Source organism: Leopardus geoffroyi, chromosome A1, assembly GCF_018350155.1.
Source record: "Leopardus geoffroyi isolate Oge1 chromosome A1, O.geoffroyi_Oge1_pat1.0, whole genome shotgun sequence".
Classification (NCBI taxonomy): Eukaryota; Metazoa; Chordata; class Mammalia; order Carnivora; family Felidae; genus Leopardus; species Leopardus geoffroyi.
In genome coordinates, this window is record NC_059326.1 from 118,958,735 (window position 1) to 118,978,409 (window position 19,675).

General features: G+C 39.8%; 1 protein-coding gene across 12 annotated transcripts in view; it reads right to left on the bottom strand.

Moving 5' to 3' along the window:
• The window catches only part of NR3C1 (nuclear receptor subfamily 3 group C member 1), a 119,087-nt gene that overhangs the window by 86,861 nt on the left and 12,551 nt on the right, over nucleotides 1-19,675 (bottom strand). The gene's annotated exons all lie outside the window — the stretch shown is intronic.

Below are 19,675 nucleotides of genomic sequence, written 5' to 3' on the forward strand. Positions count from 1 at the left end.
AATAGCCAAAATGATTCTGAAAAAAGAACATAGCTGGAGGACTGACATTTCCCAATTTCAAAATGTAGAATGAAAATACAGGAATCAAAGGAGTGTGGTACTGGCTTAAGTTAAACATATACACCAGTGGAACAGAATTGAGAGTTCAGAAATAAACTCATACGTTATGGTCAACTAATTTCAGAGAAGGTATTGAAATCATTCAATGAAAATAGAAGTCTTTTCCACAAATGGTGCTGAGACAACCAGCTCTACACAAGCAAAATAATAAAGTTTGACCCTTGCCTCTCACCACATACAAAAATGAACTCAAAATGGATCAAAAAACAAGTGTAAGAGCTAAAACTTAAAAAATTTTAGATGGAAAGTAAGTGAAAACTGGTGACACCAGATGAGACAACCTTTTTTCCCTTAAAGATACAATACCAAAAGTACAAGCAATCAGAAAAGGAAAAGATAAATTGGACTTCATTAAAAATAAAAACCTTGGAGTCAAATAACACTCTCAAGAAAGTGAAAAGACAACCCTTAGAATGGAAGAAAACATCTGTAAATCTTATCTGGTAAGGTTAGAAAAACCCAGCCCAATTAAAAAATGAGCAAAGGATTTGAAAAGACATTTCTCCAAAGATAAGCCAACGACCAAGAAGCACATGAAAAGATGCTCATTATTATTAGTTACTTGGAAAATGCAAATCATATCCACACGGAGATATCCACACTCATTCAGACGGCTATTACAAAAAGAAAGATAACAGCAAGTATTGGCAAGGACATGGAGACAATGAAATTCTCACACATGGCTGGTGGGACTGAAAAATGGTACAACCACTATGTAAAACAGTTTGGCAGTTACTCAAAAGATTAAAGGTATGGTTACCATTTGACCCAGCAGTTTCCCTCCTAGGTATATCCACAGAAACACCGGTATATGCATGTTCATAACAGCATCATTCATAATAGCCAGGGAGTGGCAACAAGCTAAATACCCAACAGCTGATAAGTGGATTAAAAAAATGTGGTGTATTTACACAATGGGATATCTATCATTCAGTCATAAAAAGGAATGAGATACGGTTAAATGAGACAACACAGATGAACCTTTAAAACATGTTTACGGAAAGAAAATTCCAGAATAAATGAATCCATAGAGACAGAAAGATGAATGACTGCCAAGGATGCTACCTCCTACAATGGAGCCGAACCTCCCAGGATTACTGAGTTCAAAATGTCAATGGTGCTGAGGTTGAAAATCTCTGTTCTAAGGTGAAGTTCAATCTATTAAATGGGAAAAAATAACCAATCTGGTAAAATTATATTCATATAATTTTCGAACACAGTACTCCAAACTTATTAGAGCTGTAGATCCTTGCTCATTTTGACAATATGAAATAGGTTGGTGAATGAGTGTTCTCTTCTGGGGGCAGTCTCAAGTTTAGCGTGTACCTTAAAAGTTGCCTATTTTAAGACATCTTTAAGATCTTGCAATTCAAATAAATTTCTTTTCTGAAAAAAATTCAATCAGATTAGATAAGAGGATTTTGGGAAATCCAAATGTCATCACAGTATTATGAGAACCTGTTTTAAGGATGTTTCTTTTGTAGATATCTCCTTGCTGGAGTACATTTACATCCAGTCATTGGAGAAGATGAGATGACGGCTTTTGAGACTGGGATCCAGGTCTTCAAAACCGGGTTGGACATATAAGGTCAGGTGTGTTGCTGTAGATGCTCTACACAATAATGTGTGTAACTGTTAAGAAAGCTGTGAGCATGCCGGTACTTGTGCGTCTTTTCTGATCTTTTCCCCAGTACTGGAAACTGACCAATCACTAGTACTTTTATTCTTCTTTGAAAGATGAGATAAAAGGTGTCATTCACAAAAGCTTTCAAAGGGGGCTCCTCGCAAATGAAGGTGTTTGAAAACCAGGAACATGGGCAGAAGTGCGTTAATTTACAAACAGATGTGCTTGCAAAAAACAGGAGAAGTCAACATTCACAGGTCTGATTCCGGGAAGCAGAAAGCACTCAAGTACAGTGGGAAAAGGTACAGAATCGGAAATCATGACCCAGTTTCAAATCCTGTCTCTGCTGAATTAACATCCAAGTCACTTAAGCTCTCTGGACTTGTTTTCTTATTCCAAAAAAATTGGGATAATTTTATATTTGCCCTAAGTATTTCACCAGATTAGACAATCAAACAATAATAACATTTGTAACACAATTTGTATTTACCTAATAAAAAACGCATTTCAAAGTAGGGTTTTTTTTTTTTAATGAAAAAAATAAAAATTCATGGAAGACAAAACTGAGATGGAATCTGGGTCTTCAGTTTATTATAATACTGAAGCAGCTCAATGGATCTTCCTAAGAGTAGTCCCTCTGATCCTTTTCTCCCAATCCCTAAAACGATGGTTTCTGGTATCTCTTAAAAATTAAGAGCTCCAAATAAGAGCTCCAAATAGCTCTGATCATCTTGAGGATGCTATCAACTTATCAAGCTTACTCTTTTGAGTAGACTTTATGTCATCTTGGGCTGGCAGCCAGGGGTCAAAAATAAGATGGTTCCCCTTGCATAGCCACCAAACAGAGGGAGCCTACTGAACTTTTGTTTTTTAAAGACCTGAAAATGTTAAGTCTGAGGAATAATGTGCATTATCATATTTCTTCTCAAAAGCCACTGACTGTAAATATATCATTATTATTTAGCCAGCTTTACTTAAAGTGAGGGGATAAATTAATTTTGAAAATCTCTCTTCTGGGGCAGAATGGTAACTCGAATTTCTTAAGCTGTAAATTTAGGGAAGGGAGTCTTGAGACATGAGACCAATATGTTGAGAACACTGGCTACAGATCTGTATATTACAACACCCTGGTCCTCCCAGGCTTTAGCAGTGACTGGCATTTAGCTGAGGGTGTACCGGTCTGACTTTAGGTTATTACTGGGTCTACCCCTACTCAAACACCTACCTCGTTAAAAGAGTAACTGAAAAAGAAAACCTAAAGTGTAAAGAAAGTGAAATGAGGTCTGCACAAAAGGAACTTATCAGGAACCAATAAATGCTTGGAAGCTTAGTATCTGATAGTGAAAGCAAAGTGACACTAGAGGTGAACAACTTAGAATAAAGCTATTAAGTGTGTACACGGATTCTTTAGACCACAGCCAAATGAAAAGTGAAGTGCAAGGCATAGAGGGCTATTAATAAAAATAAACAAATATAAGAAACTAAAGTTTTCTAAGAGTCCCACTCTGATAATTAAATGAGATTCTAAATGACCAAAGGCCAGAAAGGGGAAAACTTAAGATATCATAGTAGTCTCTAAAAACATAATGTTTGGCGGGGGGGGGGGGGGGGGGGGGGGGGCTGGGTGGCTCAGTAGATTGAGCATCTGACTCTTGATCTCGGCTCAGGTCATGATCCCAGGATCGTGGGATCGAGCCCTGCACCCTGCGTTGGGCTCTGCGCTGAGTGTGGAGCCTGCTTAAGATTCTCTCTCTCCTCTGCCCCTCTCCCCTCCTCGCTTGCTCTCTCTAAAAATAAAATAAAAGATAAACAAAATGTTTGGTTTTCTTCCATTATGTGGATAGCCTCAATTACTTTAGGTGGCCACCTGACATTATCAGACAAATTAGTCATACCTTAAACACCAGAATGAAAGAATGAAAAGGGGAGTTTTTTTTTTTTTTAAGAAAACCCAATTCGAATTTTGAACATTACATGTCATTTCAACTCTGACGTTTTTATTGTTATGAAAAGCGCCCTTGCTTCTGACTGACAACAAAGGTAGATTCTTAGTACACAGTCTAGCATTCCACAAGAAACCTTTTTTTTTTTTAATTTTTTTTTTCAACGTTTATTTATTTTGGGGACAGAGAGAGACAGAGCATGAACGGGGGAGGGGCAGAGAGAGAGGGAGACACAGAATCGGAAACAGGCTCCAGGCTCTGAGCCATCAGCCCAGAGCCTGACGCGGGGCTCGAACTCCCGGACCGGGAGATCATGACCTGGCTGAAGTCGGACGCTCAACCGACTGCGCCACCCACGCGCCCCACACAAGAAACCATTTTGATTGCGTCTTATTTCGTATCATTCTCTCTCGCTGTTCCCTAAGACTGTGAGCTCCTGGGCAGGAATCTGGCTTCCTCATTTTAGTCTTTAGCAGGCCATAAGAGTGTTCAGAAGGCTTGCTGGACAGACGTTACTCTGATAGCAGACACTGCAGCTGTGATTATCAGGAGGCAGCAAAGTATGAAGCAAGTTCTGGGGGCGTGGCCAGAAGAAACCTGAGGACACACTCCATCTGTGTCACTTGCAAGATGGGTGTCTTTGGTCAACCTGCTTCACCTCTCTTACCTTTGCCTCTTTATCATTAAAGCAGTAGGTAGATGATACTTTTCCTCAAGCATTATCATTAAACAAGATCACAAACGGGAATGTTCTGTAAATGTTAAGAGTTCTGTGTGACTGTAACTTACTAACTCTGCTTGCTGTTGCTAAGGTAAAACACAAACCCCGTTTTTTGTGTGCTTTCCCAATAACTGGTTGCTTACCCTTAAACTGCGGAAGTGACCCTCTCCAATGCTTTTTCCACCTCTCTCACTCAGCCTTCTTTCAGCAAGCACTTAACAGTAAATCTCAAAATTTCCTACACAAGTTCCTGATGTTCTGTCACAGCTGGTCAGCATCACACTCATCTAACATGAGTCTTTTAACTCGGGGGCAACCACTGGCATACAAAAGTTGGGGAGACTGAAACTGACCCACAATTATCTCTAGTACAATCATTCAGAAAAAGCTTACTGTCACTCTATTCAACAAGCCAGCACAAAAACTGCTCTGACTTTCAAACCACACATGCATAATTTAGCACACTAGTTTTATTCACTGAGGCAGAGTAGCTCCAGAAAACCGAAAAAATTTTCCTTTTAGGCACTTTTGTAACCAATGTTTATTCCAAGTCCTACTCTCAATTTCTACATTAAAACAAAACAAAAAAACCCTACTTTGATTTTTAAATATATATATATATATATATATATATATATATATATATATATATATTTTAAATCGACTTAAAACAGTACTGTGAGAAACTGAAATGTAATTACTTGACACCCACCACATTGGCACAAAAGGAAGAGCAGCACACTACCACACTCTGGTGAGGATGTGGGGCAAAAGGAACACTTCTAACACTGCTTGGTAACAATTTCACATTCTCTGGAAATTGTAGGTACATGCATATGCCTTATGACCTGGTTATTCCACTTCTAGATTTAATTCCCTAAGAAAACGCTCTTACAGTATACACTAAGAGACATTTTCAGAGCAGCGCTGTTCAAAATAGCAAAACAACAACAACAAAACCTGGAAACAACCCAAATGTCCATTAACAGAAGACCAAATAAATGTGTGTACTACTATATTCATTCAGAGGCATAGCACAGATCTGTATTAATAAACTTCAGCCTACATGCATCAATCTTACAATGCTGAGTAAAGAAAGAGAAAAAAATAGGCACTCAACATGAACAATTATGTGAAGTTACAAAACATCTGGAACTAAGCAGAGCATTATTCAGTGATATATTAAAAGGTAGTCAAGTCACAAAACTAGGCAAAAGAAAGATCAACACAAAAGTCAGTATTGCAGCTCCCACAGGTTGGGAAGCGGGGGACGTGCTGGGAAGGGACAGACGGTGAGCTGCAGAGGTAATGTAACAACCTCTTCCTCACGTTTGGTGGTGGGTACAAGGAAGTGCCTATTTCATTATTAGGTAAATCATGTATGCAAGCTATAGATATTTTCTATGCGTATGAAATAATTCATTAAAAAACACGGTGCCTATGGTAGAACGAGAAAATGTGTTTTCAAAATAGTTCATCAATTCACTTTCTCTTTCCTGTCTTTCGGCTTCTACAACTGTCTCATTCAGCCACTCTATTAACATATAAAACATGCTACTGCCTTTATAGGATGTTCCCTATTCGGTATTTATATTGTTTACCTTCCCATACTCTCAACTGTTAATAATCAGCCTCAGCCTCCTATCAGCCTGGGGACTATTTTTCACAGCAGTAAATGAAAACCAAAAGATGAAACACTGAGGGACTGAGGGAGAATCACAGAGAAGAATGGAGCTGAACTGGGGGCCTGAGAGTTGAATTCTCCAGTTGTGATTTATTTAGTATGTAGATTATGCTAGCTTCTTCTCTCAAGCTCCTTGGCTCCATACCCTATCTTCACAGGTGCCATCTTGCAACCTGGGATGGTTACCGTTACATGAGGAAAACCACAAATCTCAGCAATGGGACGTGGGCACACAGGCAGTCGCTAGACTCAACACCCCGCCTCGCCAGACTGCAGGCTTACATCACGTCAGCAGCTATATTTGCACACCCGTCTCCAAAATTCTTCACAGGCCCTCACTCTTTCAGTAAGGAAGCCTAGTCAGCCCACCTAGGCTTAAATTGAAGATTTCGGGAATTTTACCCAAAAGTACTGAAAGCCAGTCACATGGATAACACATAATTTTAAGTTTGTTTATTTATTTATTTAGAGACAGAGGGAGTATGAGCAGGCTGACGCACTGCCAGTGCAGAGCCTGACATGGGGCTCAAACTAACGAGACCATGAGATCAGGACCCGAACCAAAATCAGGAGTAGGGCGCCTCCCTAACTGAACCACCCAGGTGCCCCAGTGTAACGCCAGTCTTGATGGATTCACACTCTGGGACGTCAGGCTTTCAGGGTTTGGAAGCAGTGGTGGTGTGGAAGACTGGAGATGAAGAATGGCCAGGGGAAGAGGAAAGCAACAAGCAGGCTTAGTCGGCTCGGTGAGAAAGACAGGGAGGACGGGCTTCACGTTTATGTGAAGCAGGTGCCGTGACTGACCGACACGGGACTGACCGATAACTTCGCCTCAAGTTATCTCACTAGCATTTTTACTAAAATAAAGGAAAATGTCTTAAATCCCACCACTAGGATTTCACTCCTTCGTTAAAGTTGTGTCATTTGGTAAAATACAAATAGCCCTCAGTATTAAATTTTCGCTGATGGAGCTAAAATTCATTTGCTTCTTTTTTAATAGGTCACTAAAACAAAGCAGGTTTGAGGGCAGCACCATATCCCTTGTTCTGGAGCGGGGGAAGGAAGGAGGCGCCCCACCCCCCTAAAGGCCATGACTCAGTGTGGTGGATTTTGCCACGTGCCTCAGGCCAGCTTTAGGGCTGTATCTAGAAGCAGCTGTGTGCCTGGGACAAGACTTGACCCGCAAGGAAGGAAGGATCTGCGTAAGCAAGAACCAGTGATGATGTACTAGGATGACCCTTCTCCCACACTTGCCTGACCAGTCTGTGACCTCCTAAAGATGCTTCAGCACCTGTCACAGCTAACTGTTTCTTAATTATTTCATGGATCTGGCACCATGTCTCCTCAGCCAGATGCAAGCTCCTCTGAGATCAGGAAGAACGTATGATTTCTCTTTCCTCGCCAGAGCACAGACTGCCACACTCAACAGGTGGAAAGTCCTCAGTAATACCTTTGTTGACCCGCCATATGAGCAGGTGATACTGGGGAGAAACACTCTTCTACTGCCATCTTTTGACGACCCCTCCTTCTGAGCACTGAACTTGTCAAATTTTTCTCCTTTCCAATTAACTATCCTTGTAAACTAAAGTTCCTTTCTCAGCACGATCTATTTTTATTGGTTTTTGCAAACATGTAGGAACATGAAATTAGCACTGCACATTCTGGGAAAATATCCCTGCATTTCAAATATGTTTGGAGAAGATGAAGTTCACCTTTTTTTACAGTTGAAAATGGTCTTTGTAAGGAATGGAACGGGAAATGTTGATCAAAACAAAAACAAAAAAAAAAAAATGCCGCAAAAAACGCAAACAACAAAGATTGAAATCCATAAAAAGCAATATAATCTTTAAAAAAAAAACAAAACCACTAACGGCTTCTAAGCCACAGACTTTTACTGTCCATACTAAAATATCTTATCATTTATCAAAAAAGTGTACCCAACCTTTCTGAGAATAGAGTATAATTATCAACATGAAAGGGAACTACGGGGCTAATAGCAACTGACTTGCTTGGGTTCACACACTTAGCTAACACCAGAGATGGTTCAGTCAGTTCTCAGTTCTTTGAGAACACTTACCTAGGACCTCTCCTGAGAGAGGCAATAAGAACTCCAGTTAACATTTCTGATTACCTGCATTCTGGAATATGAGGCTCTTTGTGTGAGTATTGTACGTGACCTTTTCCATTTCCTACTAGGAGGATGGAGAAAATTAAGTGATTTCTAGGTATGACAAACCCCCAATCTAGTGTTAAGGCACTTAGTATGTCTAAGAGGGACCAGAATTCTTAAAAAAAAAAAAAAAAAGACAAAATCTAGATTTGGATTATATCTTATGTTTCAACTCTCATCCCATGAAACATAGTGAATCCTACCCAAGGAGACCCAGGCCTTTTTATTTCTTAATAAAATAGGTCTCAGCCATTCTTTTCTTACAGGAAAATACCCAGCGAGGAGTCAGTTCATTTTGAGGCCACTATTAGTCAATTTCTCCTCTTTCTTAACACACTTTTCCTTTCTTTTAACTCCAAGGAAGGGACTGAGTCTTGCACCTTGACTAGAGGTGGGGGGGGGGGGAATAGGAATAAAAGCAATTTCTTCTATTTTGCATGAATAAAAGCAATTATTTACATACTTAACAGAGGCCTAGCCCTTTCTTTTTAATAAATTACACATGCAGAATCTGAGGTTCAGGCGCAACAACCATTACGAAGTGCTTACCAGGGAGATTAAATAACTTGTGCAGAAATAAGTGATAGAGCTGGAATGTGAACCCCAGTTAGTCTCTAAATTCCAAGCTTTTATCCTTTTGGTCATACTGACTCTGCTTTTCCACCCTAGGAAAGTTTCATAAGCAATCAGAATATCAACAACTAAAAGGTTCAGAATTTCAAATGCACCCAATTCCTATAACTACGGTGATAGATGGCCAAAAAAAAAAAAAAAAAAAAAAAGACACCCCCCCAAGCCCTCCCAATAGTCATGCCTTTGCCACTCCCTCCATCTCCTGAAAGCAGACTGGTTATGTGACCTGCTTTGACCAATGGAACCTGGTGGAAGTAAGACTTGTTCCAAGCCTACATCTTGAGAAGCTTTGCATGCTTCTGCTGGTTCTTTTGGATTCTTGTTGTGTACTGTGCACAAGCTCTGGAGAGCCTGCTGAAAAATGACACGTGGCTGTGAGCCTTCACCTCCACGGTCAACCAGCCAGCTGCCACAGACACACTGGGCCTAGCTGACATCAGGTGAGCCTCGCCAGTTCAGGAGAACCGCCCAGCTGACCTGTAGACTCAAGACGCATACTAAACGGTTATTATTTAAATCTCCTAAATTTGGGGGTGTTTTGTTATAAAGCAAATACTACCTGACACAACCACCAAACAAACACTTTGAACAAATGGAGAAAGTTGAACAAAAAAAATTATTTCTAAAAGACGGGCCTCAACATGGAAACTCCTGTTGATATTAAAAAACGAGAGATGTAACTGAGAACTGAGGGTTGATAGGGGGTGGGAGGGAGGGGGGGTGGGTGATGGGTATTGAGGAGGGCACCTTTTGGGATGAGCACTGGGTGTTGTATGGAAACCAATTTGACAATAAATTTCATATATTGAAAAAAAAATTTTTTAAATAAAAAGTAAAAATAAATAAATAAAATAAAATACAAGAGATGTTCAACGAATCCTTAATTACATGACTTAAATTTGCAAAATAAGGTTGAAATATGTGACGTGATCAATTCAAGAACTTGCAAGGCGCTTCAGTCACATGTAGCAACTTCAGATATAGACACGAACAACTGTGTATTTGAAAATCTACATCCAGAAAGTCCTTTTCATGGTGGGATTTAATTCAGACTAAATTATAAAAAAAAAAAAAGAAAAGAAAAAACAACTAATTTTGAGGTCCTTCTGTGAAGAGGTAGAAACTGTGTATTGTAATAGGACTCTCAGAAAGCTAATGTTCTCTTTAAGAAGAAGCCAACGATAAATAAAGAGATCAAATAGGAGCAACGAACTCATAAAACCCCCAGAGTTTGTCAAAAAATAAGATTGCTCCTCTTCAGACATTGACTGCAATTTACCTTAATCAAGGTCCTAAGGGGTTCGAGTAGTAGAACAGGAACACTGGTGAGGATGCGGGGACAGGCAGGAGTGGGAGAAAGCCAGACAGGAAGCACTCAGGAGGCTTCTGAACAAAACATCAATCACGTACGCATTTTCCAGTTCCTCCTCAAACTTACGGTCAAAAAAAAAAAAAAAAAAATCTGATAATGGTTCCAGAGGTTAAAGTCTCCATTACATAAGCATAATTACTTAGCGTGAAAGATCATGATGAAGCCAGTTAAAGAACTATCAGTTAATGAAAAAAAAAAAAAAAAAAAAAAGCTTAAGAATAGGGTGGTATGGGAGCACTTGGGTGGCTCAGTCAGTTGAGCATCCAACTTAGCTCAAGTCGTGATCTCACGGCTCTCGAGTTCAAGCCCCATGTCAGGCTCTGTGCTGACAGCTCAGAGCCTGGAGCCTGCTTTGGATTCTGTGTACCCCCCCCCCTCTGCCCTCCTCCGCTCATACTCTTTCTCTCTTTCAAAAAATAAATAAACATTAAAAAAAAAAAAAAAAAGAATAGGCTGGTATGGCACAATGGACAGAGTTCTTGAGCATCAACTTTGACAACAAGGAGTTATCTCATCCTGTCACCAAAAGTAACAGTAACGTTTCATGCAGGCTTTATAACTGCCAGAAACCGTGCTAAAGCAGTTTATATACATTATTTCACTGTGTTCATTTCAAAGGTAAGGGAAACAAGGATTTATAGGATTATGAACTTGCTCAAGGTCACAGAAGTGTTAAACAGATTCATACCCACACACACTGACTGCCATTCCTAATTTTGACCCATAGCCAAGTCAAAGGAGAGAAAAGCCTCCAGAAGCCCCACACCCCTGCACTTCCCCATCCGCACATGCACACCTGTCATCTGCCCGCAGGGCCCTTCAGGGCGCACCTCCCAGCCTCTCACCTAGGCACTGCATGCAGATACCATGCTAGCTGCCCCTTCCTGACCTGAGCACCCCTGGCCCTCCCCCTTCTCTCACCTCCTCTGCCTGTTCGGAGCACCCCCCCCCCCAGAGGGAGTGGGGAGAGTGAGCTTAGCCAGGAGCAGGGGGGAGGGGTGGTCCCAGAATTCCCTTTCTCCCCTTCCCGAATAAAGATGAGGGTGCTCAAGTTGTCTTGGTTTTTATTTTTTTTCCTTTTTCCAGTATACTAGCTTGTCTTTTAAGAACTGTACCAGGCCTTAGTTTCCACAGGTGAAAAATAAGGATGGGATATCAAGATTGGCTCCAGTTAGAATTCTAGAATTCTGTGACAGGGACAGGAACACACTCCTTAGTGGTTTGTGTGTTGGATAGCAAGTAGGATTGCCACCTTTTCCTAAGAAGGAATATGCTAACATTAACCACTCTATTCCCCTTTGCTTCTATACACAGGTACAGAAATGGTTTGGGAAACAAGTCTGCTATGCACAAGCAGTTACCCTGGTCCATTCGCCACCTCGCAACAAAGGTCTGGCTGCCCCTGGGCTTTCTGTCAAGTGCCCGGCCGAGCAGGCATTGAACAAATGGATAAATACTCCATAGCCTCTGTTGGAAAGATGCTGAAATCCCTTACCACTGTTTTAATGTAACCTACAAATCTTTAAGCGTAACATCCACAGACCAGAAGGTCTGCAAGGACAGAGACAACACAGCCTTGCACACTGCTCCATCCTTTGCAACTTGAATTGAGCCTCACATCTTATAACAGCTCAACACAAGGGCTGTTCTTATTGCTGCTACAGGATTCTTACAGTTCCAATTTGCCCTTAAATGGCTAAAATATATGATTAAAGGCAAGGCCATGCTATTTGCTTCCTCTTCTGTAGGAGTTCTTTGTTCAAAGAGCCAACCTAAATTGAGTATCTTAAGTGCCAGTGGTGTGGTGAAAACAGTCCTTGTCCTTAGGAACAGATCTAGTACAAGAATTCAAGAAAAAATATACAAGGAGAGGTGCCTAGGTGGCTCAGTCAGTTAAGCAGCCAACAACTCTTGATTTCAGCTCAGGTCATGATCTCATGGTTTGTGACATATAGCCCAGCATGGGGCTCTGTGCTGACAGCACACAGCCTGCCTGAGATTCTCTCTCTCCCCCTTTCTGCCCCTCCCCAACTCATGCACATGTGTGCTCTAAAGTAAACATTTTTTTTAAAAAAAGAAATATACACAAAAAAAAAAACCCAGTATTAACAAATATTTATTGTGTATCTACTATGTGTTAATCACAGAGTTAGGTATAAAGAACTGTATGGTGAGCAGTATATAGCACACAGCACATAAAAGTGTAGAAAGTGGGGGTTAAACTGGTCTAGAAGGCTACACAGTGTTAAAAGCAGAGAGAAGGACTCTGAATTTCAGACCACAACAATCCTCAGTTCCATCATACAGCACACTGGTATGCTGTAATCAATTTTAGGATTTGTAGCAAAAATGTTAGTAGTAACCACTTTTGTATTTTCATTGTAAAAAAAAAATATATATATATATATATAAATGCTGCCAGTTTAGACTGTGCTTTGCTGTAATCCCTGTGAAAAGCAATTTAGAGATAAATATATATGGGGGGCGCCTGGGTGGCTCAGTCAGTTAAGCGTCCGACTTCGGCTCAGGTCATGATCTCATGGTCCATGAGTTCGAGCCCCGTGTCGGGCTCTGTGCTGACAGCTCAGAACCTGGAGCCTGCTTCGGATTCTTTGTCTCCCTCTCTCTGACCCTCCCCATTCATGCTCTGTCTCCCTATGGCTCAAAAATAAATAAATGTTAAAAAAAAATTAAAAAAAGAAAAGAAAGAAAGAAATGTATACACCACTGACTGCAACCGGACCTTGGTAGGAATCCATGCTTCGAAACAAAGTTGCTACACGTTAAGTATTCACAGAAAAGGGTGTTTATTGGAGTCCTGTTTGTAGTGGCAAAAAATCTTTAAACAACCTGCATGGAATACTGTACAACGATTAAATAGAACAGGATCCATATCTGATCTGGAAAGAAGTTCAGGGTGTACTGCTGGGTGAGCACAGTAAGCTGCAGACAAACTGGTGTGTGAGGATTCTGTACTTATTTACTAGCAAACAACCCAGAATACCTTGCATGTGTGTGTTTACGCTTCTAAGATTACACAGACACGTGCCAGATAAGGGGACACAGGCAGGATGGGAGGAAGAAAGACGAAAAAAGAGGTGATAGAAGAAGTTTATTTATCCATCACTGTTTTCTTGGTATGATTTTACTCAAGTTAATGAACACATTTTCACAAATTTTGGAAGGGCTTTTGGAGAAACAATAATGACTTTTTTAATTTTTTTTAACGTTTTATTTATTTTTGAGACAGAGACAGAGCATGAACAGGGGAGGGTCAGCAAGAGGGAGACACAGAATCTGAAACAGGCTCCAGGCTCCGAGCTGTCAGCACAGAGCTCAATGCGGGGCTCGAACTCACGGACCGCGAGATCATGACCTGAGCTGAAGTCGGACGCTTAACCGACTGAGCCACCCAGGCGCCCCAATAATGACTTTTTAAAGTTTATTTTGAAAGAGAGCAAGAGCAGGTGAGCGAGTGGGAGACGGGCAGAGAGAAGGAGAGACAGACTCCCAAGCAGGCTCTGTGCTGATGGTGCAGAGCCCGATGGGGGGCCCAAACTTAAACTGTCAGACCATGACCTGAACGGAGATCAAGAGTCAGAAGCTTAACTGTACCACCAAGGCACCCCACAAATGGTAATAAATAAAAACTACTTAAAAAGAAGCAGTCCACAGACTCTCCCTGTGAATTCACTTACTTACGCTCAGATATGCTTTCCTGGAGAAGACAGAACAGCAGAGTTGTATGAAGCTGTGCATAACCCAAATCCTCCAAGGGTTCTGGAGTATTCTTGTGGCTCCTTGCCATGCACCACAATTGGCATAAGGATTGCAGTGGAAAGAACATGGAGAACCACTAGGCCATGAGCAACAGAACCACAGACATTTTTGGCTTAGGGGAATAATACTGAAAGCAGTGTTGTAGGAATAATCTGGCAGTACTGATGCAGAACGATTGAGAAGGGAGAAGAAAGAACTAAGAAAGCAACTAAGAGACTACTGAGGTGGTAACAGTTCAAACTAAGGGATGGCCAGATTTGTGTTCTGTTGTGTTGGCTTTTCGAAGTTTATTTATTTGGGCAGGGAGGGGGGGCAAAGAGAGGGGGAGAGAGAGAATCCCAAGCCAGACTCCATCCCACAAATTAACCGACTGAGCCACACACCCAGGTGCCCCTGTTGTGCTGACTTCTTGGGGAACACAAACTTAAATTTCTTCCTCGTTTCCCGCCTTCGTGTCTTACCCCAACCCAGTCTTAGGGTCTCTGTGGTCTCAGAATTATATTTCTTATTATCCACTTCAATATGTTAATCTAAATTCCAGAAACTGATTGGGCTCTCCAATATAGGGTTTATTCTTTAAAACAAGAAAATTACAAACTAATCACCAGCTCTGTTGTTCCATTTAGGGTTTCACAGAATCTCTTTGACTTCTCAGAATGTTTACAGAATTGCAAGATGGGCTTCAACAACAGTTTCTCGCGTTTAGGATACTCTGTTCTCTCTCCTGTACCAGAGCTGACTTGACAGCAAGAACTACTCTGTCCCCACCCAGATTCAAACCTGCTGCCTCCTAATTCTCAAGCTATTCATTCACTATCTTTTGTGGCTGCTCTCTTTGGATGCCTTCCAGAGCCCTGTCCTTGGTCCTCCCCTCTTTTTTTCCTAAACCCTGAAGCTGTTCATTCTTAAATGACCTCATCTGATTTTCCAGCTTTAGCTAATAGTACTTACCTTGCATTTTCTCTTTCCTGTGACTGTCTTGACCATATTAGGCTGAACTCTCCTACAACTCTTAGAAGGGATAACTAACTCATCTTACTAACCTTTTGAATGGCTGAAATACACTACAGGTAGAAGTCAAAACTATACACACAATAAGTCAAATCTAAAACATAAATACGCTGGAGAAAGGGAATTTAGAATTCAAGCAAAAATAAAGTACCTTTCAGAGTAGTCAGTAATTACACACACTTACATGAAAAATGGGCAAATCAGTTTCTTGCCTGACTTTCTGGATGATCAACACAAACGTGTATGCTAGATATCTGCTAGAATAATCCCAATTCTTATACAACTGAAAAACATAAAGAGGACAGCTTCTGCTATAAATGGTTACTATCTTGGGGGTACCTGGGTGGCTCAGTCGGTTAAGGTTCCGACTTCAGCTCAGGTCATGATCTCAGGGCTCATGAGTTCGAGCCCCAAGTCGGGCTCTGTGCTGACAGCTCAGAGCCTGGAGCCTGCTTTGGCTTCTGTCTGTCTGTCTCTCTCTCCCCAAAGTAAATAAAATAAACATTAAAAAAATTTTAAAGGTTACAATCTTGAACAAGATAATTAAAACAAAACTAAGCCTCAAACTTTATTGCCAAGCTTTGGCTACCCTAAATTGTTCAATTGTAAATGTACCAGAGTTTTAAGAAACTATGAAAAGCAGTGCATTTCAAAGTCATAAAACAAATTTATAGGATGTCAACAATTAAAAACACATTTGCTTAATGTACTCTGACTCTGTGTATACAAAAACACATGTCCATCTTAAAACCAATTTCCTCTTTGGAGGGGATGACCTGTACAATTCCTTTTAGTGATACTCACTGTCTGCTGATACTTTCTTTTCTCTGCAAAGACAGAGGTGCATTCCATCACCACACATCATCTTGGTATATGTGTCAATTTTGTTTATTTATATATTCAACACGTATTTGCTGAGGACTTACTATGTGCTAGACACTCTTCTACTTGCTGGGTACAGGAATAAGCAAGACAGACATTATCACTGCTCTCATGAGCTTACATTCTAGCAGGTGAGCGGACAAAACACAATCCGTCTCATATGGAAGGGAAGAAAACTGTGTGTGAAAGATGCTACTATTTCAGATAGAGCAGTCAGGTGGTGTCCTATGGAGTTGACATTTAAGTGGAGACCTAAATAAAGCGAGGGTATGAATGTGATAAATGACCGAAATAAATGTCCACATGCACAGATGTTCGCTGCTGCTTGTCAGCTGGAAGGATCTTAGAGGTAAGTAAACCTCCCACTCCGCTCATCTTCAAGACCTCCTCTCCCAGAACACGCCTTTGCAGTTCCTCCTTTTAACACCATGTGGCTAGGCTGCTTATTTAGGATTGCCCAGTGCTCATACAGAGACACCCGGGCCCAGAAATTTAACCGGATGCTGGAAGTGGGATGGAGAACTTTCATTTTCTTTTTCCATGGGTTTCTGAATTCTAACTTTTCCTCCACCTTCATTTACTGTTTTCTCATTTAACTATGTCTGTGGTAGCTCCAAAGCACTGTGTATACAGTTCTGTTAAATGACACTACCAATTAAAGGGTCACTCATGCCTCATGTATGAAATTAGAGATTGTTTCACCTACTTTTCTTACCTTCCCTTTAAGAGTACTTATTATATTTAAAATCTAGTACCCATAAACTTCATGGACACCAAATCTTAGTAACTGCTTAGTGGTAAGAAATATTTTTTTTACCTAATAGGAAAACAGAATGTAACAGAATGGTTATAAAAGGCATACCCTATTATGAATTCCACTGAATAGATCTTTACAAATTCAAAGGCCGGGATCTATTCCAATCTTAGCATTTTGTAAATAACAAACACCGCTAAATTTAGAAAATAGTGACGACCAAAATTCACTTAATTTTTTAAAGTACTTTCACTTCAGGGGGCACCTGGGTGGCTCAATTGGTTAAGCGTCTGCCTTCTGCTCAGGTCATGATCTCATGGTTCCTGAGTTTGAGCCCCGCGTTGGGCTCTGTGCTGACAGCTCAGAGCCTGAAACCTGCTTTGGATCCTGTGTCTCCCTCTCTCTCTTTCCCACCCCTGCTTACACTCTGTCTCTCTTGGTCTGTCAAAAATGAATAAAAGTTAAAAAAATTTTTTTTTTAAAAAGTATTTTTACTCCAAGCAGGACATTTCTTTTTAGATTATAAGGAATAAGAGATAATATGTAAATTAGTATGTGAATCTTACATTGGAGCTTTAACTCTCTGTTGAACTCTTTTATGGGTGTAAATAATTGTAGTGTACTTGGAGTTGTTCTTGCCATAATGATCGTCAAGTAGTTAATTCCTTGATACACTGAGGACTAGAATGAGAAATTAAACCTTTGGGGAGATGAGAAATTACATGTAGGAACTTACATTTATTTTCTATTTCCTGTCATCAAATTCCCTTCAACTCCAAGGGAAAGAAAGGTACCTTATTTGAACAAAAATATGAAAAAATCAGGCTTACAGGTGAGTAATATCTTTTTTTTTTTTGTACTATGTCAAGAAAAGAGAACATAGAAGCTGTTAGAATAGAACAGAAGAGAATATAGAAGGCTCTTGAATAGCTTAAAGAAAACAAATCTTAACTGTAAAGAAAACAAAACACCTAACCACAGAGCACCATCCACTTCACACTGGTCATTTGGGAAGCTAGGCATTTATTCCAGGGATATTTGAGACACATTTAAACATCTATAGAAATACCTACATGGGTTCTTTTAAATAACCTCAATGAAAACAAATGTTATAATGTGAGAGAAGATTAAATTTCTAAATGTCTGGAAATACTGAAATCGTTTGGAATCACATAAATAAGTTAAAAGGTAAATGATCAAGTTAACGAATAAATACATCTTCTGATTAAGAAAGAACATTCAGGCATTACCATAGTGTAATGAGTCCAGTTTTCCTTTATGGCTTACAAGGTGGGTCTGAAGGCAATTTCAAAAGGGGAATAATACATACGCTCTTCAAAGATACAAGCTTACAAATACAACATTCATTTTGGTTTTCTGTTAAAAAAAAAAATTTTAATCTATTTTATAGTCACACTTTGTCCTTAACGCAACTCAGCTGCATTCTAAATGACAAATTCCACATAAAGTTCTAATCAAATTTTTTAATGTTTCCCTTAAAAAAAGCTGCCTATGAACTTAAGTTATATTTTACACTGGTATGTTTACCATTTCAAACTGCCATTTAACTTGTCTCTGTACTTGGTTCTTTGTGATATAAAAAAAGTTAATTATAACTTTGGTTTAATCCATCAAATTTGTTTGTTTTACCACTTGATCAATAAAGAGTTATTAACTGTAGTCAAGTGAGTTACATAATCCAAATTTATGCACTTAGGATAAATTCTGGTATTCAATATAGTCAGAAACTCTTTTCACACAGCTTTGCTAAATGTGAAAAAAATTAATGCTAATAACTTCATTCTCATTTTCAGGAAAATTAAAGTTTCTTAATGAAATTTTAATGAGTCTTCACATGCTTGATTTTACAAGAATACCAGACAATAAGATATCAAAGGGGCATTCTACCATTTATTAATAAAAACCTAACAATGTCGCTGAGGTTATCAATATGCTATTAAATTTAAATGACCTATCTAATTAACAAAATGCACTGACAAGCTAACAAAAAAACAAAACTAAAACTAAAAATAATAATAATGTAAATACAATTATTTTGGCCCTTGAAAGCTTTAAATACAGTAGTCCTTATGAAATTGGGATCCACGACCCTTTAAGGATCTCACACAGTAGACACTGTAAAAGTCTTAGAGCCTGATGAATAGGAAATACCAACACAGGCACAGATGTCCTCATGTACTTAGCCAATGAGGGTCATGCTGGTTTGAGCTCAGGAGACTTGGCAGAGATTTAAAAATTCTCCCTTGAATTTTTATAGTACTTTTTAGTTTTCAAAGTAAACATCCACGCACAAATCCTGTCAGGCAAAAATGCTGGGTGTTCTTACTGTTTTACAGAAGCTGAAACTGTGACAGAAAGCTGTAAATGACTACACAAATACGTACAGGAGAGCAGAGGCTTGATCCCATTTCTCCTATATATGTTGTTTAAAGAGTCACAGATGACAAATAAAAACTCTTAAAGACCCACGGGAAATTTCTTACACAGTATTAAACATTCCCCTTCAGAGGAGTATTAAGTTTTTCTGACTCTTCTTTTCTCTCTCAATGTCTCATTTTCCCACCTGTAAAATTAAGTTAATAACACCGGTCTTCCACGCTACATAGATAATGGCACAATCAGTAATTTAATACAGAAACTACACTTACAAACTTCCACGGGTTGCTCAGAGGTTTAAATGAGATGAACGTATATGAAGCCCTTAGCATGGTGCTGCCACATCATCCATGCTCATCACCGATGGCAGAGTAGAGAGTTAAAAAATAGTTAAGAATATGGATAGTGTACATTTTTTCAAAGCCGAGCTAGGTGATTCACAGCAACTTTTATAAAACACCTGGCTAATCTGTATTAAGTGTCATGTCTCTAGAACTAGAGACCGGATGTTAAGAGAAGCCTGCGAGGGAACCCAGACAACTGAGAATTAGGATAGTCCTCCCAGCAACACAACTATTTCTGCG